The 24,483-nt window shown below is 38.4% G+C and overlaps 1 protein-coding gene and 1 pseudogene across 1 annotated transcript in view; both read right to left on the bottom strand.

Annotated features, from left to right (window-relative positions):
• The window catches only part of HDAC9 (histone deacetylase 9), a 1,063,574-nt gene that overhangs the window by 96,225 nt on the left and 942,866 nt on the right, over positions 1 to 24,483 (bottom strand). The window lies entirely within an intron of this gene.
• LOC126081442 (60S ribosomal protein L9-like) lies at positions 4,015 to 4,590 on the bottom strand (annotated as a pseudogene).

Genomic DNA, 24,483 nt, shown 5'->3' with positions numbered 1-24,483 from the left:
AAGATAGAAATGAGAATATAGGGCAAGTGAGATAAAATAACAATGATAACTACAGCAATTCTATGTTTATCATGTGCTAGGTCCCGGAATTTACATAGATTTCTCATTCAATCCTCATGCCAACCCCATGAGGTAGCTACAGAGAGTATCGAACTTTCTACAGAAGTACAAACAAAGAGTGAGAAAAGTTGAGCAACTTTCCCTAGGTCACACAACTAATAAGTAGTAGGGCCAGAACTCACCTCAGGCTGACTTTAGAACCTGGAGTCTTAACCTCTGAGCATGTTGTTGTTAGGTGTCATCAAGTCCATTCTGACTCATAGCAAGCCTACTTAAACAGAACAAAACATTGCCTGGTCTTGCACCATCCTACAATTGTTGCTATGTTTGAGCCCACATTGTAGCCATTGTGACAATCCATCTCATTGCAGGTCTTCCTCTTTCTCACTGACTCTCTGCTTTACCAAACATGATGTCCTTCTCCAGGGACTGGTCCCTCCTAATAACATGTCCAAAGTAATCAAGATTTACTTCTAAAAAACATTCTGGCTGTCTCGTCTCAAGACAGATCTGTTCATTCTTCTGGTAGTCCATGGTATGTTCAATAATCTTCTCCAACACCATAATTCAAATGCATCAATTCTTCTTTGGTCTTCCTTATTCATTGTCCAGCTTTTGCATGAATATAAGGTGACTGAAAACACCTTGGTTTGGGTCAGGTGCACTTTTATCCTCTAAGGGATATCTTTGCTTTTGAATACTTTAAAGCTTAGGTCTTTTGCAGCAGATTTATCCGGTGCAATACGTCATTTGATTTCTTGAACCCATGAGCACATTACTTTTAAAATAAAAGGACAACCCAAAACATTTTTTCTTAAAGAACAAATAAAGCATTTTCACTTAGAATGAGATGAAGTAATAACTGCACATCACCATGTGCCCTAAGGGGTTCATCTGTATCACTATTCTGTACCCATTTCCCCCACTAGGTGCCAAGAGCCAGTATGCTGAAGGATAACATGGGTACCTTGACAATGCCTGAGCAAACTGACTATAGGATCTTGGGGAGATTGGTTGTAGGAAGAAAATGAGACTGTGATGAATTTTCAGTTGTGATGCAGTACTGCAAATAGAGTCAGTGACGTTGGCTTCTCTATCACCCAGAACAGAAACCAAAGGCAGTATGTCACTCTGTGATAAAGAGTACAAGGACCCCACTCCTGGATGAGCCTGAGTTTACACAGATTAGATGATTCTTTTCAAGTAGAGTGATTTATAGAGCTGGGAACACCACTGAAGGACGAAGACTCTCTTAGGGAATGTAATCACTGGCCAGATCAGGTTGGACACTTGCAGGTTTTTTACAACCAGTGTGCTCAAGGAATGCTGGGTGTCTTAGAGGACTGAAATGGTATACCAGATAGGAGAAGGCCCAGCGCCTGGGTTCAGAGTGAGCTCAGCACACCAGCTAGCCAGCCAGCCACCTGCCACCTTCTTCTTACAATTTTCAGGATTAAATTCAAATCCTTCAACGCATGGTATCTCTCTCTCATAGCCTCACTTCTGCCACAATCACACATTCAATTCACTCTTCTATTTATTTAGGGCTGCTATGAGTTGGAATTCACCGGATGGGACTTTTTCTTTTTTTTAATTTACAGCTTGATGAGCAGTGCAATTAAATAGTGGCCTACAAGTCTGAGCCTCCACCAATGCAATGCCTTTTCCATATTCAGCTAACTCCTACTCATCCTTTAAATTCAGCCTAAGTAGAATCACAAACCACCTGTGCAATGTAGACAGTGTTCCTCTATGTTCTCTCCATGGCCATTTCTGTCTATACTATAGAACTATAAAAAATATATATATATAAGGACTATATTCTGTAGTCCTTTATTTGTCAGTCCACTCCACGAGGCTACAATATACTAGATGACTGGGACTACATCTTGCCTGACTTTGTATATCCAGTGCCTAGTACAATGCTGGGCATTCTTATAAATGTTTGTTAAATGACTGATGAATAAATAGTAGAAACAGTTAAAGCAAACTTTATGGACCTGACTGAATGTGTGATAATAATTAAAGCTTATATGGTGCTTACTACATGCCAGACTCATTGCTCTATACTTTACATACATTAACTCATTTATTCCTCAAGGAAAAAATATGTATACATAAAAGAGGTATTGCCATTATTCTCATTTTAGAGATGAGGAAACAGAGATGTTAAATAAATTGTTCTGAATCTGGAGTTCATGCTCATAACCACAATACCAAACTTTTTTGATTTAAGGCCCATAGTGATAGTGGGGAAACCCTGGTGGCGTAGTGGTTAAGTGCTATGGCTGCTAACCAAAGGGTCGGCAGTTCAAATCCACCAGGCGCTCCTTGGAAACTCTATGGGGCAGTTCTACTCTGTCCTATAGGGTCGCTATGAGTCAGAATCGACTTGATGGCACTGGGTAGTGATAGTGGAGAGCAATTTTTGCAGGAAAGTAAAATCAAAACTCTGAAAAATGGTATGCTTTTATGATATATACCTGCTTCAGATGATCTATTTTCTGTTCTTTTTTTTTTTTTTTAAAGATACTATGGCCAGTATATGTAGAATGGGGTGGGTGTTTAAGAAAGAAGTTAAATAAATAACACTTCAAAGAGAAAACTCAAGTCCTTCTTGCCACAGACTGTTTCTTACACAAAGTCAGTAAAACTGATAAATAATTTCATTGATTTAAATCAGTTTACACAGAGTGAAACTGAAACACCGTGTCTTCAAGATGACTTAAGAAAACAGTTGTGGCAGACTGATTCATTTAAAAGGTATTTGTTGAAAGCAAGTATTAGCCCAAGAGACAGAAAGGGCCACATAAACCAGAGACTCCATCAGCCTGAGGCCAGAAGAACTAGATGGTGCCTGGCTACAACTAATGACCGCACTGACGGAGAACATAACAGAGTCCCTGACGGAGCAGGAGAAAAATAGGGTGTAGAACTCAAATTCTAGTAAAAAGACCAGACTTAATGGTCTGACTGAGACTGGAAGGACCCCAGAAGACATGGCCCCTGGGCTCTCTGTTAGCCAAGAACTGAAACCATTCCCGAAGCCAACTCTTCAGACAAAGATTAGACTGGACTATAATTTTTTTTTTTTATAAGACATAAAATGATACTCGTGAAGACAGTTCTTCTTAGCTCAAGTAGATACATAAGACTAAATGGGCAGATTCTGTCCGGAGGCGAGATGAGAAGGCAAAAAGGGACAGGAGCTGGTTGAATGGACACAGGAAATCCATGGTGGAAAGGAGAAGTGTGTTGTTACATTATAGGGAGGGCAGTTAGGGACACATAACAATGTGCGTATAAATTTTTGTATGAGAAACTAACTTGGACTGTAAACTTTTGCTTAATGTACAATAAAAAAGTAAAATAAAATATATTTGTTGAGAGGCTACTATGTGACAGGAACTGTGCTCGCCACTGAGGATATAGTTAGGAGGTAAACAAAGGTGGTCTCTACCCTTAAAAAAAAAAAAAAATTAGTTACTGAGAGCTAACACAACCAGGCACCATGAAAGGGTTTGAGACACATCTCATTTAACCATGACACAGCTCCACATGCTGGAGAATGAGTTATAAAGAAGTTAACTTGCCCAATCCACGTGCTCAGTCAATGGCAAAGCTGTGATAAGAATCAGGGTTGGCTGACTCTAGGCTCTGTCCTCAAAACCGCTCTGCTGTGGTTAAACCCAAAGGATACTGAAGCACTGATTTATTATTATTTTTTTCCCTAGTATTGTGTTCTTATTTCTGAATTGTTACTCTCCAATTAATTGGAAAGCACAGTCAGTTTCATCGAAGACTACGAATCTTTACTAGTGTTTAGGAAAGAGACGGCTTTTGAAAATAAAAAGACCCAAATGAACAGATAAATTTTATTGCATCTTAAAAATATCACCCATAGGTTTTAGGAATTATCCAGCCTGGTTTTCATAGCTGGACAACTCTGAGATCTTACTCATCACCCTGTTGAACAGTTCTTTTTCAGAGACATACATACCATCCCAAAGTTTCAGATACCCTTGTTTTTAACTGCTGTGGCTTGCTGAATTAAAGCAGCTGAATTTGATACTAGTTCAATGTCTTTTCCTTCAAGAATTAACTCATCTTTCTGGGCTTGAGATACCGAACAAGCAACCCCTAGCCTCATTTGAACCCTATGGATATATTTTTCACTCAAGAAGTTTTGGATTTCAGCAAGAGACCCACTCTCCTGAATAACGATGTTGATGGGGAAGTGAGCACACACAGACCTCACCTTGTAACAGAAGTCCAGTGTAACACCCTTGATTGTGTTCTGTACATGACTACAGATGACGCGCACTCTAGCCAGTTCCTTTCTATTTCCCCACCATTTGTCAACATGAAGCCTTTTCTTTTCTTTCTAAGGAGACTGAGTTCTACACTGATGTGATTGATGTCTCTCCGAAAGGTTCCTCTGGGGCTCTTTACAGTAACTGTGCATCCCTTCAGACTGATGTCAAGATTTTCTGGAACGTCAACAGTCTGGTTGCTGATAATGGTCATCATTCCCACAGGAGATGTGGCAAAGCCCAAAGGGCTAATTTAATGTATTAGTCCTACTGCCACAGTGCCAATCTTTTCTGAATAATAAAACAAACAAATAAACAACAACAACAACAAAAAAAACAAGGTTCCATCGAGTTGATTCTGACTCATGGCAACCCCATGTGTTTCAGAGTAAAACTGTGCTTCATAGGGTTTTCAATGGGTATAATCTTTCTTCTGAGGTGCCTCTGGGTGGATTTGAACTGCCAAACTATTTGCACCACCCAAGGAACCTTCCGAATGATAATCCTCCTCAAGCGTTGATGCCTGTAACCCATTCCCCTTATTCAGGTTTTAACCTACATTCACAAAAATTTATTTTCAGAAGAAGAAATATTGCTAATTGATTCTTCTTGATATTTGTCATTAGAGAAAGAAATATTACTCCCTCCACATCCGACCAAAAAAAACCAAAAAAAAAAAAAAAAAAAACCCAGTGCCATCAAGTCCATTCCGACTCATAGCGACCCTATAGGACAGAGTAGAACTGCCCCATAGAGTTTCCAAGGAGCACCTGGCGGATTCGAACTGCCGACCCTTTGGTTAGCAGCCATAGCACTTAACCACTATGCCACCAGGGTTTCCCCACCAAAAAGAAGGCCTCTAAAATTCACTTCCAACCACACTCATGGACCTAAGCTTGTGTTTCAACTTCATCCTAGCATCGATTTATGACAACACTCCCCAAATTTATCTCTTGCAATGATGGTCATGGCAACATCTGTAGTAACCATTGTATTGACCATTGCTTATGGACTGGTTTGTTCTATTTGTCCTTGTGATGACTTTATGACTAATTGTTAAAAAAGAAAAAAAGATCATTATACCTAGCACAGTGCCTAACATATAATACCCAAAGTTATCTGGTTTTTTCTTTAAAAACAAATAACAGCCTAAACAAAATCTTCACTATTGAGTCATCATGGAATGCATTCCACATAAACAGATGCCTATAAATAAGACTGATGATAATTCATCCTCATAGTGCTGGATAAGAGTCAGCTAAATTTTGAAGGTTTGTTGAATGATAGAAAAACAAATTATTCTTGTCTAAGCAAACGGGGACATACGTCCCTTTGCCAAAAACATTCCTTGCAATTGCAATTTCCAAATGGCTTAGGTTTTTAATTTCAAGACCAAAAATACCTGATTTCAAAAGATAAGATCCACCATCTGGAAAAAAACGATGATTTCATGTTTTTCTTGCCATAAGAGGAGTTTCAGGAATCCTCCAAATTATAGGTTAAAAAAAAAAAAAAAATTTTTTTTTTTTAAGCAACCACTTAATTTAGATTAAATTAGATAGCAATTGTATGTTAAATAAACAGGAATGGGCTCCAAATGTATTTGTTAAAGATTAAGAATTCTGTAATTCATAGGCTTCTATTACACAATTGTTATTGCTGATGTTTTAAAATAAATTGCCATTTAATTAAAATACTTAAAGAACATTCACAAACATTTAGCAAAACCTATGAGAAACTAATGCTTTTTTCATGAGCTCAGTAGGGCCGTCCTAAAAAAAAGCAGCCCATTCTCCAACATCATGGCAGAAAATGTACAGTGCAAACATGGCCAGGTACCTACATAATCTTTACAAATGCTATGATAAAACTTGCCAATGTAGACAAAAAAAAAAAGGTTTTATTTCAAATACTTATTATCAGAGTGATTTTAGTTTGTTATAGGCTTTGCCTGAACCTGCCATATCTAAAAATCATTGAATTAAAATAAAGGATGGTGAAAACAGGAACTCCTCTCATATTCACCAGACATTTCAATATAATTATTACACTTTGTGGAAGAAAGCTGAATATTCCAAAAAGCATTGCTTCATCATTTTTTCCTGTATTTTTTTTTCTCCTGCTCACGCAGATTGGAGGTGGTGGTGTTGTGTGCTGTCAAGTCGATTCTGACTCATAGCGGCCCCATCCTACAGAGTAGAACTGCCTCATCGGGTTTTCTTGACTGTAATCTTTATGGAAGCAGATCAAAAAGTCCTTCTCCCGCGGAACCGCTGGGTGGGTTGAAACAGCCAACCTTTTGGTTTGCAGCCCAGTGCTTAACTGTTGCACGCCACCAGGGCTCCTGAAATCGGAGGTATAGGACATGAAAAAGTTGCCGTCCCTTGATCAAGCTAGAGGTCTTGCATCTTAAGGTTTTGAACAGTTTTGTTTGTTGATGAGGCCCAATATCCATCTTATACCAAAATACTATAAAACCTTCATAATCATAAAGGCAATCTTAAAAAGACAGAAGTATTGCAGGGAGGGTGGTGGCATTTCAGGTCACACACTTCAAGACACGTAAGTAATCTGAAAAAAGATGATAAGGCTGAGGAATTGAATGTGGAGAGAGTGAAATAAGCAGAGGCCAGATTCAGGATGGGTAGATCAAAGATAAAGAGGAACTGCCAGAACTTTTGGGACTAACTGGTTACGTACCAGAATAAATGAAGGAGCATAATCTCCTGGTAATTCTAGAATTATTAGAACTGGGAGGTCAGGGACATCTTTCAACAAGAGTCTATGATGAGATTAGGCAACCAATTTTCAGACTAAAGATGCTCCCAGATGCACTAGGCTGGGAATCAAGCTGGAATGCACTTGGGATGGATTCGGATTTACCATAAATACTTAAGATTTTAGAAAGGGACAGATTTATAAGCTGAAAATTTAATTTAGGTGTGACTTTTAGAAATTTTCTTATCCCAAGTACAAGTAGTATAGCTTTAGAAACAATAGCAAATGGGTGTTTAAAATTACCTAATAGAAGATGACAAAAGAAATTTGAAGTGACTATTAAAGTGATATGGCTTTTATCATCATCATTATGTCTCAAAAGAGTTGTGTAACTCACCATAATATTTTCAACCTCAGAGAAATTCATTAAAGAGAAATTACTTTTCCTAAGAAAAATGCAGATGTTCTTTGCCAGCCGCTTAAGATCTCCCAAAGCATTTGTTGATTCTTATTGCCCAAAGAGTGGTAGTTGCTAGAAAAGATTGTCTAGTCTGTGTGAAGATCAGTGACAAAATCAGTGTGGCACCACTTATTCTGATTTTGAATCACATTATTCAATGATTATGACGGATATTATCAGCTAAGTTCTAGCTCAAGTTGTATGACCTGCTAGATAAAGCCAATTCCCATCTCAGGCTTTAGTTTTCTTAAAGCAAGGGTCACCTCTGCCTAATCAGAATCACATGGGTGTTTGTCAAAAGGCAGATTCCTAAGCCTTATTTCCAACTGAATTTGAATCCAAAGGCATCGACCCAGAATCTGCATTTAAAATAAGTCCCTTAACATATTCTTAGGTGCACTCAGGTTTGAAAGCCATCTAACTACTAGAGTTTGAAGTCCCCTTCCAGTTCTGACATTTGTGTTCATCTTTTCATATTTCTTATAACTGTAGTAGTCAACAATTTAAGCCTACTAAAAGCAAAACAAAACCCTGATTCAGTTTTATTTTATTTATCTATATGGTAAATAAGCATTAAAATCAAAATAATAGAGTTACTCCAGAGTTAAAAAAAAAAAAAAGAGTTAAGCTTCCATGAAATTCAGAAGGAGGTAGCATTTTCAACCTGTCCTTTTGTCTCTTCCTTGCCGTGGAATTCATGCTAGCCTTCCTTTCAAGTACTGTTTTTTCTGGTCCCCACTAAATCTGCTTTCAAGAAGGGCTCTGACACAGTGACTTTACATCAAGGGATTGTATTCCTCAGGAATTTCTTTATTTGGCGGGCCTCATCTCAATATTTGAAGGTTACAGTTAAGCACTCGATTACTAGCTAAAAGGTCAGCAGTTGGAACACACCCAGAGGTGTCTCAGAAGACAGGCCTGGCCATCTACTTCTGAAAGTTCACAGCCTTGAAAACCCTATCAAACAACTCTACTCTGCACACATGGGTTCGTCATGAGTCAGAATCAATTCGATGCCAACTAAAAACAAAGTTCCCAGAAAAATGCCTGACCCATTGTAAGAGTTATATAACTGGTAATTCTGGAATAATAAAAGGTTTTTTCCTCTATAAGGAAGATTTCACAGATGGGACAGTTCTGGCTTTCCCAAAACATAATCTTAAAGGAAACTATCTACTTCCATTTTAGACCAAACCTAGTTACCATCATTTCGGATTACGAAAAGTAAAACGGCAACATGAAGAAAACTTACCACTAATGGAGCCCTGATAGCATATTGGTTAAAATGGCAACATGAAGAAAACTTACTACTAATGGAGCCCTGATAGCGTATTGGTTAAGAGCTACGGTTGCTATGGGTTAGCGTATTGGTTAAGAGCTATTGGTTAAGAGCTATGGCTGCTAACCAAATGGTTGGCAATTAGAATCCACCAGCTACTCCTTGGAAACCCTATGGGGCAGTTCTATCCTGTCCTGAAGGGTCACTGTGAGTCAGAATCAACTAGATGGCAACGGGTTTGGTTTGGTTTGGGTTTCCCACTAATGGTAAATAAATAATTTTAGGGTATCGTGATAATGGGCAGTTCTTTGGAAATAAATGGCAAAATGACACATAAATGCCCTTCTGACTTCATGTAGCTAAAGATATTTTTTTCCCTAAATATATTAGAATCAGGATTAGGCCTTTAAGTTGATCATGGCTTAGTATTTATTAGCACAAGAATTTACTGAGAAAAGTTTTCTACACTGTACTTGCCTCGTTAAAAAAAAAAAGAAAAAACATAAAAACCCACTGTTATCAGGTCAGTTCTGACTCAAGGCAACCCTACAGGGTTTAAAAAAAAAAAAAAAAGGCTATAAATCTCTATGGAAGCAGACTGCCACATCTTTCTCCCAGGGAGCCACCAGTGGTTTCGAACCGCTGACCTTTTCATTAGTGCTTTAACCACTGTGCCACCAGGGCTCCTTTATTGCCTCTTTATTACCTAATAATTCAAAGAACAAGGCTTGATTTGAATACAAGATTTGAGACATGTTATTTTTAAAAAAAAAAAAAACTTGCAATGTATATACCCAACCAGAGAACTAAATTCCAGACACCATGATTCTCAGTGGAACACACCTTTTTGGCCCCTGAAGTTAAAAAACAGAGGTTAATAGGAAACCTCAGGTTAATCCCAACTGTCAGCCTTAAATCTGCAAAAAGAAGCAGATTCCTAGGATACCTGATTATTTCAATCTACTGGTTGAATCAAATAACTGGATCTACTGAAGTTTTTTTTTTTTTTTTTGGTTTTGCGACTGAAGTTTTGTTTCTGTCTGAAACTAAGATCTAGACATTTGTGGGAATATATGGTCAAACTGGCTGTGCATGAATATAATGGAAAGAAAGGGGATATATATTACCATTATTTTGGTGACTTAATTTACAGGAAATATTTGTTGTTGTTAGGTGCTGTTCAGTAGGTTCCAGCTTATAGCGAGCCTATGTACAACAGAACAAAACACTGCCCAGTCCTGCACCACCCTCACAATCATTGTTATGCTTGAGCCCATTGTTGCACCCACTGTGTCAATCCATCTCATTGATGGTCTTCCTCTTTTTCACTGACTCTCTACTTCATCATCATTTCTTCCTTTTGCTTTAGCTGCTTGACTTTCGTGAGCAAGTTTCAGAGTCTCCTCTGACACCCATCTTGGTCTTTTCTTTCTTTCCTGTCTTTTCAGTAACCTTTTGCTTTCTTCATACTTAATGTCCTTGACGTCATTCCACAGCTCGTCTGGTTTTCAGTCACTAGTGTTCAATGCATCAAATCTATTCTTGATATGGTCTCTAAATTCAGGAACGATACACTCAAGGTCATTTTTCGGCTTTCGTGGACTTGCTCTGATTTTCTTCAGTTTCAGCTTGAACATGCGTATGAGCAATTGATGCTCTGTTCCACAGTCGGCCTCTGGCCTTGTTCTGACTGATGATATTGAGCTTTTCCATCATCTTTTTCCACAGATGTAGTCAATTTGAGCAGCTAAAGCAAAAGGAAGAAATGATGAAGTAAAAGAACTGAACAGAAATTTCAAAGGGTGGCTTGAGAAGAAAAATTATTATAATGGCATGTGCAAAGAGCTGGAGACAGAAAACCAAAAGGGGAGAACACACTTGGCTTTTCTCAAGCTGAAAGAACTGAAGAAAAAATTCAAGCCTCATGTTGCAATAGTGAAGAATTCTATGGGGAAAATATTAAGCGATGCAGGAAGCATCAAAAGAAGATGGGAGAAATACACAGATTCATTCTACCAAAAAGAATTATTTGAGGTAGCATATGATCAGGAACTGATGGTACTGAAGGAAGAAGTCCAACTGCTCTGAGGGCATTGGTGAAAAACAAGGCTCCAGGAATTGATGGAATATCAATGGAGATGTTTCAACAAACAGATGCAGTGCTGGAGGTCCTCACTCGTCTATGCCAAGAAATATGGAAGACAGCTTCCTGGCCAACTGACTGGAAAAGATCCATACTTATGCCTATTCCCAAGAAAGGTGATCCAACCGAACGTGGAAATTATAGAACAATATCATTAACATCACATGAAAGCAAAATTTTGCTGAAGATCATTCAAAAATGGCTGCAGCAGTATATCGACAGGGAACTGCCAGAAATTCAGGCCAGTTTCAGAAGAGCACGTGGCACCAGGGATATCATTGCTGATGTCAGATGGATCCTGGCTGAAAGCAGAGAATACCAGAAGGATGTTTACCTGTGTTTTATTGACTACGCAAAGGCTTCTGACTGTGTGGATTATATCAAATTATGGATAACATTGTTAAGAATGGGAATTCCAGAACACTTCATTTTGCTCATGAGGAATCTTTACATAGATCAAGTAATAGTTGTTCGGACAGAACAAGGGGATACTGACTGGTTTAAAGTCAGGAAAGGTGTACGTCAGAGTTCTATCCTTTCACCATACCTATTCAATCCGTATGCTGAGCAAATAATCTGAGAAGCTGGACAATACGAAAAAGAATGGGGCATCAGGATTGGAGGAAGACTCATTAACAACCTGCATTATGCATCATGATAAACGGAGAAAAGATTGAGGCTGTCAAGGATTTCGTTTTACTTGGATCCACAATCAACAGCCATGGAAGCAGCAGTCAAGAAATCAAAAGACGCATTGCACTGGGTAAATCTGCTGCAAAGGACCTCTTTAAAGTGTTAAAGAGCAAATATGCCACCTTGAAGACTAAGGTGCGCCTGACCCAATCCACGGTATTTTCAATCATATCATACGCATGTGAAAGCTGGACAATGAATACGGAAGACCAAAGAAGAATTGACACCTTTGAATTGTGGTATTGGCGAAGAATATTGAATATACCATGGACTGCCAAAAGAACAAACAAATCTGTCTTGGAAGAAGTACAACCAGAGTGCTCCTTAGAAGCATGGATGGTGAGACTGCATCTTACATACTTTGGATGTGTTGTCAGGAGGGATCAGTCCCTGGAGAAGGACATGATGCTTGGCAAAGCACAGGGTCAGCGGAAAAGAGGAAGACTCTCAGCGAGGTGGATTGACACAGTGGCTGCAACAATGAGCTCAAGCCTAACAACGATCGTAAGGATGGCTCAGGACCGGGCAGTGTTTTGTTTTGTTGTGCATAGGGTTGCTATGAGTTGGAACCGACTCAATGGCACCTAACAGCAACGACAACTCTACTTTATCAAGTATACTATCCTTCTCCAGGGACTGGTCCCTCCTGATAACATGTCCAAATTATTTGAGATGGAGTCTCATCATCCTCACTTCTAAGAAGCATTCTGGCTGTACTTCTTCCAAGACAGATTTGTTCATTCTTCCGGCAGTGCATAGTATATTCAATATTCTTCACCAGTGCCATAATTCAAAGGCATTAATTCTTCTTCAGTCTCCCTTATTCATCCTGCAGCTTTTGCATTAGCATATGAGGCTATTGAAAACACCAAGGCTTGGGTCAGGCACAGCTTAGGCCTTAAAGTGACATCTTTGTTTTTTAAGAATTTAAAGAGATCTTTTACAGCCGATTTGCCCAGTGCAATGTGTTGTTTGATATCTTGACTGCTACTTCCATGGGTGTTGATTGTGCATCCAAGCAAAATGAAATCCTTGACAACTTCAATCTTTTCTCCATTTATCATGGTGTTGCTTATTGGTCCAGTTGTGAAGATTTTTGTTTTATGCTGTTTTATGCTTCCTCAGTAAGTGCTTCAAGTCCTCTTCACTTTCAGCAAGCAAGGTTGTGTCAACTACATAATTCAGGTTGTTAATGAGTCTTCCTCCAATCCTGATTCCAGGTTCTTCTTCATATAGTATGAGCTTGAATTTACAGACCATCTAAAGAACAGATTTGATGCATCAAACACTAATGACTGAAGACCAGACGAGTTGTGGAATGACATTAAGGACAACATACCTGAAGAAAGCAAGAAGTCATTAAAAAGGTGGGAAAAAAAAGACCAAAATCGATGTTGGAAGAGACTGAAACTTGCTCTTGAATGTGGAGTAGCTAAAGCAAACAGCAGAAATGATGAAGTAAAAGAGCTGAACAGAAGATTTCAAAGGAAGGCTGGAGAAGAAAAAGCAAAGAATTATAACGACATGTGCAAAGACCTGGACTTAAAAATCAAAAGGGAAGAACATGCTAAGCATTTCTCAAGCTGAAAGAACTGAAGAAAAAATTCAAGCCTTGAGTTGCAATACTGAAGGTTTCTATGGGAAAAACAATGAACGACACATGAGCCATCAGAAGAAGATGGACTACACAGAATCACTCTACCAAAAAGAATTGATCGATGTTCAATCATTTCAGGAGGTCGCATATGATCAAGAGCTAATGGTACTGAAGGAAGAAGTCTAAGCTGCACTCAAGACACTGGAGAAAAAGAAGACTCCAGAAATTGATGGAATACCAGTTGAGATGTTTCAACAAATGGATACCACACTAGAAGTGCTCACTCGTTTATGCCAAGAAATTTGGAAGACAGCTACCCGGCCAACTGACTGGAAGAGATCCATATTTATATTTATACCTATTCCAAAGAAAACCGATCCAACAGAATGTGAAAATTATCAAACAATATCGTCAATATCACGTGCCAGTAAAATTTTGTTGAAGATCATTAAAAAGTGGTTGCAGCAGTATATTGACAGAGAACTGCTAGAAATTCAAGCTGGATTCAGAAGAGGAAGTGGAACAAGGGATATCACTGCTGATGTCAGATGGATCCTGGCTGAAAGTAGGGAATACCAGAAAGATGTTTCCCTGTGTTTTATTGACTATGCAAAAGCATTAGACTCTGTGGATCATAACAAATTATGGATAGCATTGTGAAGGATGGAAATCCCAGAACACTTAATTGTGCTCATGCAGAACAAGTTCACAGACCAAGTTATTGGAACAGAATAAGGGGATATTGTGTATTTTAAAGTCAGGAGAGGTGTGCTTCAGAGTTGTATCCTTTCACCATACTTATTCATCTGTATGCTGAGCAAAGAATCTGGGAAGCTGGACTATATGAACAAGGAAATGTTTAGTGATGACCTACAAAAAGCCTGGAATGTTTATGTCAGTTCTTAGCATACATAAGAGAAAAAAAAAAAAACTGTAAATAATACAATTTATTGAAATATCTTATTTAAATACATTAACCTATGTAATATTTCTTAGCTGATACTCTGAATTTCTTTATGATTCATCGGTTTTACACTCTCCTGCTTCATGAAACATTCTTCTCAAATAGCCTTATGACATCACAGTCAGGTTTTCCCCTTCCTCTCCTCTTCTGTATCCTGTAACCAGTTCTTCTATGTCCTGATGCCTCCTCCTTCTTCATATAGTACGACCCTGAATACATCCCTACCTACTTCTAAGAAATGTTGGTACTCTTAAACCTGGGCCCTGTAAACATTGTCCATGGGTGAATGTTTTCACTGTCATAGTTACATCCATTATCCTTAAGCCAAAGACTAAAATCTCCACTTCTCCCTACCTTCCTTTCCTAGCTTTAATCCTCAATCACAAATTGCCAGTAGGGCATTTCTTTGTACATCTCACTATTAACTTGAATTGGACCTGTCTAAATATTATCTGGGGGCTCTGGTGGATCAGTGGTAAAATTATCTCCTTCCATTGGGAGATCCAGGTTCAACTGCCAGCTGATGTACCTCTTGTACAGTCACCACCAGACTGTCAATGGAGCCGTATGTGTTGCTGTGATGCTGAGCATGTTTCTGCAAAACTTCCAGACTAAGGCAGAATAGGAAGAAAAGCCTACTGATGTGCTTCCAGAAATAAGCTACTGGAAAGCCTCATGGAGGTCAGATCTGAAAAGATCAGGGGTGGCACAGGATCTGGCAGCATTTCATTCTGTTGAGCCTGGGGTTGCCATGCACTGGGGGTCTATTTGATGGCAGCTAATTTTTTTTTTTTTTTTAACAATACCAGATATTATCCATTGTCTATCTTCATCAGCTTCTTGTCCTAATGTCTCTATTTCTGCCAATAGATCATCTAGAAGTGAATCCCCAACATCTGTAAATGATAATGCTCAAACTACAAGGCTACGGATCAAAGCCCTCTGTAAATATTTTCTATGTAAATGTGCCATTGTTGTCAAATTCTCTTTCCTGAATCGGCTGCAGGCTTTCCTTCTGGAGAGTGCACTGGGTAAGGGTACAAATTCTGGAGTTTGTGTCCACTTTCCTCACTGTTATCTATGTGATCTCAGGCACATTCTTTAACATCCATGAGTCTCCATTCTTTCTTCTGTAAATTAGGCATAATAACATCTGAAATTATAATGAATACATGCGATAAAAAAGAAAAAAAAAATCGTTGCCCTAGAGTCGATTCCAACTCACAGCAACCCTATAGGACAGAATAGAATTGCCCCATAGGGTTTCCAAGGAGCAGCTGATGGATTTGAACCACCCATCTTTTGGTTGGCAGCTGAGCTCTTAACCAATAAGCCACCAGGGTTCCACACATGAAATAATGGATGTAAATCACTCAGCACAACGCCTAGAACATAGTAAAATCAGCAAATGGTTATTGGAGAATCACTGTGATACAGTTGCTTGTGCCATTTTTTCCATCTGCTTCCCCTCCTCCTCTCATCTATGTCTATCTCATCATTCAAGGTCTAGCTCTACTGCCCCCATCATTACATTCAGAGAAATTTCCTTGATCCATACACATTTTTTCCTGCATATACACACACACATATATATATGTGTGTGTGTATATACATATACGTATATATTTATATATATGTACATAACACATATATATATATATGAGATTCTGAAACAGAGATTCAACATCCTAATTCTTGGCCTATAAGCCAGTAACCAACACAGAAGTGTTCTTTGAATAAGTAAAATGTCTGTTTTCCTCACATTGATGTTCAGAGAGACATTAAGGCTGAACAGTGCCTGTGCTTGAATTGGGACTGCAAACATGGTAAAAGTGGTTGAGCCAGGGAGACTAATGCTCTGGCATTTTCTTTGCTCTTTTTCAAGGAATGTATAAAGGCTTCGTATTTGTGAACTTTGAAAGCATTTCAACTCATCTTTATGGGCTATTTAATTTCTCTCCACCGCACATGCTTACAGAACTTCTAAGATACTGTGAAAACTGAGGGGTATCATCTCCTTCGTGTGGGCACTATATACTCTCAGAATGTAATTTAACATGAACACAAAGGTAGACTCTACCCAGCAATGCTCAGGAAAGCCTCTCAGGGTCCGGAAATAAACATTCATTCTGGGATGCTCTGCAGGCCAGATGTGGAGACTGTGGGATGGCATTACGGGAGAGGAGAAAGAGAACCCAGGCCTGTTAATGCTGCAATACTCCCAGAGTGGCGTGCTAGCTGAATTTCTTTGCACAGACGTGGCGGGGAAGCCCTTTGCTCTTGGCTGTGGTTTTTTCACTCTTCCTAGCTGTTTGTCAATATTGATTGAAAGAGGAAAGCAGGGGTAGGCTTAGAAGCAATGGCCTTGATGTCCACTGCTGTTGAGTCAATTTCGACTCAAAGCAACCCTAAGTAGTCCCTAAAAGCAAAGAATTCCTGTCTGTTTTTCTTTGAACCCCAGTAGCTTCAATCCCCATCTCGTTAGCCAGAAAATAGAATTTCCCAAACTTCTACGACACTTTTCTAGCTGCCTTATCTTGAGCAAACCACGTTACCACTCTGAGCCTCACTGTCAACTAAAAAACTAAGAAATTGTTTCAGATGATATCAAGGTCCCTTTCCATCTATGATTCTCGTCAGTCCCTCAGGGACTCTTCTTTACCCCCACATAATACAGCCCTCTGTGTCAAGCTCTGATTACTCTCTTCAGTGCTCCAAGAAATGGCTGCCAAGTTTCTGGCTAGTGACGAACGTTTCATATCCACGCTAGTGCACTTTCAAACACAAACCATTCCGGAGCCTTTCTTTGTTCTTTGGAGATGTCTGTTTCCGTCATCCCAAGAAAATGCAAGAATAGTCAAACGCAGGTGTTTGGGCATGGCCTAACAACTAAGGGTCTTTGTCTTTTTTTTTAAGGGGGGAATCTGTTTTAATGTACAGAAAATGTCACAAAGGCTGATTCCAAAGTCTTGACATCTCCCTCTGGTTGTCTGAAATTCCCTCTGAAGTTCATGGGAATTCTGCATTTCCTAGGCCCCTGCCCATAATTGGTAAATGAGGAAAAATGGAAGGAAAGAGAATTTTAAAGTTAACAAAGAAAAAAAAAAAAACTAAATACATAAAAAGTGATTTTGTTGTTGTTGTTGGGAAAAAATGGGAGTTTAAACAGCACATTTATTTCGTTTTAATTTCTGGGCTGTCAGACATCAGCTCTGAAGCCCTGATTCGGAACACATGCAGGCTCCCTTTGAAGTCCTGGCTGGTTTTTTAACAATGGCAGAAAGATATAAAGAAATTAAACTGCAACATAATCATAAAACAGAACTTCTGGACTCCTGATTTACAAATTGTCATTCTTTCATTTTTTTTTCATAGCTTCATTTTCAAAGCTTCCTTGTGGCACATGGCTTTTTGTAATATTACTTCCCTTTAAGTTCAATTTTCTGTTATCCTTTTCCCCTCCAAAAGGAAGCATTCTACTTTTATTTTAAATCCACTTAAAAAAAAATAGTTTATTGTGGTTTTCTGCAGACAAGAATGAGACTGAAAAACCCAGAGCAATAAACGAAACTTTTTTAGATAAAAGCCATAGAAATATAAGGTTTACCCGTTAAAGTACCCAATTCTCTTGGTATAAGGACAAAACGTACCTTAAATTTTCAGGCAGTCCAAAGAAAATGTCTATTTGGTTTTCATGCTCTAATTACAAAAGATTTCAAGGGTACTTAATGAAAAAAACTGCGCATTTCAAATTTGTTCTGGCAGGTGCCACACTTTAACACATATCCCCACATACACTCACAAACCCATACAAATCGATCTCATGCTATCAGTCAGTAGTCATACATACATACATGTTTCTGACCAAGATACACAGGGATTGCTTGCTGAAAGTGAGAAGGACCTGAAGCACTTATTAATTAAGATCAAAGAACACAGCCTTCATTCAGTATGGACTGCACCTCAACATAAAGAAAACAAAAATCCTCACAACTGGACCAATGAGCAACATCATGATAAACTGAGAAAAGATTGAGGCTGTCAAGGATTTCATTTTACTTGGATCCACAATCAACAGCCATGGAAGCAGCAGTCAAGAAATCCAGAGACGCATTGCATTGGGGTAAATCTGCTGCAAAGGATCTCTTTAAAGTATTGGAGAGCAAAGATGTCACCTTGAAGACTAAGGTGCACTTGACTCAAGCCATGTATTTTCAGTCGCATCTTATGCATGCAAAAGCTGAACAACGAATAAGGAAGACTGAAGAAGAATTGACGCCTTCGAATCATGGTGTTGGCAAAGAATATTGAATATACCATGGACTGCCAAAAGAACGAACAAATCTGCCTTAGAAGTACAACCAGAATGCGACTTAGAAGCAAGGATGGCGAGACTGCGTCTTACATACTTTGGACATGTTGTCAGGAGGGATCAGTCCCTAGAGAAGGACATCATGCTTGGCAAAGTATAGAGTCAGTGGGAAAGAGGAAGACGCTCAACGAGGTGGATTGCCACAGTGGCTGCAGCAAAGAGCTCAAGCATAACAACGATTGTAAGGATGGCTCAGGACCGGGCAGTGTTTCGTTCTGTTGTGCACAGGGTCGCTATGAGTAGGAACCGACTGGACGGCACCTAGCAACGACAACACACGGGGGTTTTGTAATCCAATAAAAAAAAGAAAAACAATAGTACCTTTTAAATGTAAATGCAAATATGAGCAGGGTAAATAATTCTTATTTACTAAATTATCTTCCTCATTTGATATTGTTTCTATAATCTCTTCTTAGTTTTATCATATCATATATTCCAATACTTACACATTTCCTAATCCAGGTATACTTTATTTCCTGTTTTACAGTGAACTCCCTCCTTCAGGGTTTCTTTTCTGCTATGCTCTTAATGGTCAAAATTTCAACAATTATGTTTCTAATTTAATATATTGACCTTCAATACATCTTCAGTGACTTCTTACCATATTTTATGTCAAGTTTCGACTGTATACAGGCAAAGTGAAGTGGGACGTTGAAAGAACTATCCCCATCTGTGGTGTGCTAGGGCCATCTCATACTGGCTTGTAAGAGCTGATTGTTAAATTTTCAGAAATTTTGTGAGTACAGCTATTATTAAAACTTAAATTACATAAATCTAAATGAAATATATTTTAAAAACATTATAAATACTCAAAACTCATCACTTGCTCATTATTTTACTACATTTTTCTATTATCTATGCTCTTGATGTTATTTATGTCAATTGTATCTATGTGGTAGAAATACTATATAATGGCTTGCTAATTCATATCTCTTCTCAACTTTTGTTCAGTAACTTCACTTTGGTAGCTTGGTATTGGCCAGGTAGGAGTATTTACACCATGGACCTTTTTTTCTTTTCTTCTTTCTCTCTTTTATTTACTTATTTATTTTTTGAGAGCCTATTTTCAAACATTTACCAGCACACCACTAATTGCTTTGTACCTGAATTATCTGAACAGTTAATTTACAGTGATTATTTTATCTTTGTATTTTATCTTGGTTATTTCAAGTAAGAACTGAAAACTGGAATTTCCTTTTGGCAGGCGTCCTTTTCTGAGAACACTCAAGGGGAGAATTAAAATTTATTTAACTATTTCTACTTGCCCACAACCTGCAATTCCTTATACTTCCCTTACTTATACTTCCTATTCTTTAATCCCCTCACTGTTATTCAATGTCTTGATTTCCTTTTACATCCCCAGCTTCCAGGGTTTATTACCTTCTCTTCCGCCTAGAATAAAATTGTATTTTCTCATCTACTGAACCACCTCTCAAAGCTTTAACAAAGACTTACGTACTCCATGATGTCAACCATAATTAGGAAGGTTGGTAAGGATTCCTCTTATTTTCTGGCACAGAATTGGGCACATGTGGTCCAAGTGAAACAAAAAGAAAATTGTACGCATATCTTTTAAAAGGAGGGGGGAGTAAAGTATGTATTGCTAGGTCATTACCTTAAAATCTTGGACTATACATGTCTAGAAGGGAGGCACCAACTATGTCAAGTAGCCTAATCCCTTAAGTATTAAATAATCATCAGATGGCTTGCCAAACTTCCTCCCATCCTACTCTGACACCAGCCCCCATCTACAAATGAAAAACATTTCTATGTCAAGTAGTTTAAATTCTATTATTCTGATATGAGTGACTGGCTTGAATACAAACAGATTTTAGACACAGAAAAATTAAGATCTCTTTCTCCGGAGGGGATGTGGAAGAGATTTGGATAAGAACTGGAGAAAGTCTGACCATGAAAATTAGCCATTTGCTGAAAAGACTGCATTATTTATACACTAGTCCTCAAACATGCCAGATTCTGTTTACCCCCCAAAGAGAAAGAGGACATTTTCAAGCTGAGAAAATATCCATTCATATATGCTGCCAGTATTTTGGAAATTTTTTTTCACAGGAAACTCTATTTTTTAATATTTTAAGATTGGTATTATTTGTAAGGAGCCCTGGTGACAAAGCCATTAAGAGCTCGGCTGTTAGCCAAAAGGCCAGCAGTTCAAATCCACCAGCCACTCCTTGTAAACCGTGTGGGGCAGTTCTACTCTGTCCTATAGGGTCATTATGAGTCAGAATCGATTCGATGGCAATGGGATTGGTTTGGGTTTTTATTTGTAATGTAGGAATGAGACAAGTACAAAACATAACTCCGGTATAATATAATTCTCAGGGAGTACGAGCACGTCCTTGATGAAACTGCAATGCCTGAATATAGGTTTAACACAAATCTGTCTTATCCCAAATTCTAAGCTATCATTTATTAGAACCCTTACAGTTTACATCATATACAGTTTTTATTTTTACTATTTTTTTAAATCCTAAAATCAGATCAGCATTTATCAACTTCCACACTACTGACATCTTGGACTGGATAATTCTTTTTTGTGTGGGGCTGCTCTGTGCATTACAGCATGTTTAGAAACATCCCTGGTTTCTAAGAAATAGATGTCAGTAACACACTCCGGTTAAGACAACCAAAATGTCTCCAGACACTGGCAAATGCCCACTAGAGCACAAAATCACCTCCAGTTGAGAACAATTGAATTAGATTGATTTTCAGTGAAAATATTAATTTAATACAGAACATTTTCAGTGGTCTCTTATTTAATAATGAAGAATAAAAAAATCTATAATAATAATTTCTTATACTTCTCAGATACTTTTGTTGTTTCCAAAAAGTTACATCTCATTTAATTCTCATAACAACCCATGAATATATGTCTTTATGTCCATTTTGATATACGAGAAAATTGAAGCCAAAAGAAGGAAATAATTTCTCAAAGACAGCTCTGCTATTATACTGGATCTAAAACTAAACCATTTAATTCTGAAGTTCATATCTAAATATTCAGTGAAAAATTATTAACTGCTAAGTACGTAAAGTATGCTAACTACGTAAAGGCACAATGCTAGCTTCCAGCTTATGCTTTTTTCTAGAATACTAACATTTTAAGAAGATACATAAATTTGTGAAGCACCAACTTTTTCATGCAACAATTAAAAATGTGCCCCACATAGTTTTTCTCTACTATATGCTAAGAAGTAGTATAAAAATTAAATCTTTATAATACTGTCCTTTACAATAAAATACCTTATCATGGAACAAGTATTGTGAAAATAGCACCATGACTTATGTTAGCGATATAAATTTGCTCAGGATCCACTCTAAGACAGTCAGTTGTCTTTAACCCTTATATCAAGATTTTTCTGCACCTGAATGGTGCTAAAAATGACCTGATATTCTTATACCTACTCTCCAGATATTCCTCCCCACCAATATGTCACTACCCTACCAAGAGTACAGCAAACTGTAAGCATGTTGCCCTTTGGTAAGTTTTGTTTTCCTTCCAGGATTATCTGATTTCACACCATTGGGTTGCATAATACTGGGGATCATTTCTCCACTCTTCCCCAAGGAATTGCTTAGTTGTGGCTCTAAAAACCTGTGGTCCTTTTCATAAGGACGGGCCACAACAACATTGTCACTGGATTCTATACTGCTTTTCCAATGCTATGGTATGACTGACCTTTTGTCAAATTGTAGCTAACAATCTGACATCACAAGACCTATGGGGAATTCGTACACTAGCAAAATGACCACACTGGGAAGAAAGCTGGGTAATAAATTCTTCATATGCATAGTAAATTCTTATGGCATGTCCCCTCGTTAAAAAGTATTTTAAAATAAAACTAAATCACTTAAGAATTAAGTCATTTAAAATCTCATATACCCTACCTAGTGATAAAAATTTCTAACAGATAGTTACTCTTTGCATTGTTCTATGTTACCTGGTATACATTTTCAAAATCAAAGCATTCTAGTGATTTGTGTAGAGAAGCTTTCTCTTCTCCCTCTACCTTGAACTCAATATTGTTTTGTTGTGTTGTTGTTCAAACTAAACTGTAAAGAAAAAAATACACGTTTCTATCTTCTGACTGGTACAATATCCTGCAAGATGGATTCTCCACCTTGGGTTTCATTGGTTTGTAACTGGAGCCTGTTTCTACAGTGCCTCCTTGTGGTTTCTAATCTTTTGGACACACAAGGAGCTGCTGCTCCTGGTGTGAAGAGAAAAAAAGGTCTTTTTCTCTACCTTATATTCACTACTCCTCAAAGTTTACACCCAAACTGTCCTATCGCTAGGATACAAGTTCCTGGATAGCTCACTTCTGCAAATAGGGCCTTCCTGAGCTTAAACACTGTAAGAAAACTGCACTGCATATCATATCTCTACAAGCAAATACAAAAGAATATCTACTACTAATAACATTAGCCATGTTTGTTTAATTGAATTTTGCTAATTATCTGACTCTCCACTCCCATCCCTCCCTCGTAAGTAAGTTGCATGAATCAGCGAATTCATCTAACTCACAACTGCATCCCTAGTAACATCAGTCTGGGTTCTAGCAGAAATCAGGTGAGATCTTAGAGGATGTAAGAAGGCAGTTTATTAGATACAATTCTTCACTGAGATGGGGGCCAGGCAAAGGTACTTGCAAGAGTGGGAAGCCACTGCATCCTTTAGAGCTGAGAGGCAAAGAAAGGGAGTGAGACAATCTGCAGCTGTGGGGGAAAAAGGCAAGGTGATAGGAGCTGTGACCATACAAAGAAGAATGCAGCCACTGCCCAAGGCCAGGTGGACATAGGAGGAGGCGCTGGGGAATAAATACTCCAGTCTTTCTCCCCTTCTACCTTTTGAGCTCCTGCCACCCCATCCCACATTGGCCACATCCATCAAGAATCAAGGGAGTCTTGTGAAGCAGTCTATAGAGGTTAGCCCCTCAAGGCAAAGAGCATGTTGGAAAGTAGATGTGTAGGAACAAATGAAGAATAATGAATGCACAGGTGCCTGGCAAGCTATTCAAAAAAATCAACCACTGAAAACCTACGGAGCGCAGTTCTACTCTGACACACATGGGGTTGCCATGAGTTGGAATAATCTCCAAGGCAGCTGTTTTTTTTTTTTATCTTCCCTTAACCGTTCTGCAGAAAGTGGCAGGAGTGCTAATGGGGAAGCATCTCCTGATGCAACAGAGCACCAAAAGCTTGTAAAATTGGTAATCAAAGGAGAAAAAAGTCCCTGCCTGCTTGCTTGGCACAGAGTGAAACCACTTTCCTTCAAATGGACCTTACGAGATTGGACAGTCGGCAATAGCAACCGTGTTGGACTGAAAGCTACAAGCCCTCTGAAGCTTTATTAACTCTGAAACCCCCATCTGCCCTCCCACTCAGGTCTCAGGCATGACTTTGTGGATGGCGAGGGGCTCCCCAGAGACTTACGTTGAGGATCTGCAAGTGGAAAGCTCACAGCCAGATCAAATTTTATTTAGAAAAATAAACCAGTGCAATATTTCATGTATCTAGGGATTTTTGAGCAAATTCATTCCTACTACATATTTCTTATTCTTCCAAATAGATTTTAATGTACTTAAGGGCCAAGCCAAGTCCACATTTTATGTTAGTTATACTTCTTTAATACAATACCAACATAGTATCCTGCTGACCTTAGGTAGGCTGTGAATTCTCTGACTAATTAGCAACATCATTTCTTTCTCCTCCTTTTTAAAAATACGTTGTCAGTGTGAAAAACAGCATGTCTTTCATAATCATCTTCTGCTTCCATTATATGGATATATAAAGTAGAAATAAATCTTATTTTTTAGTAAATTGCTGCTTTTCAGTAAAGTAGAAAATGGCCTTTATTTAAAAGAAA

The sequence above is a fragment of the Elephas maximus genome, chromosome 8 (genome assembly GCF_024166365.1).
Source record: "Elephas maximus indicus isolate mEleMax1 chromosome 8, mEleMax1 primary haplotype, whole genome shotgun sequence".
NCBI lineage: Eukaryota > Metazoa > Chordata > Mammalia > Proboscidea > Elephantidae > Elephas > Elephas maximus.
The sequence above is the reverse complement of the archived record's forward strand: the minus strand, read 5'-3'. Positions and strand labels throughout refer to the sequence as shown.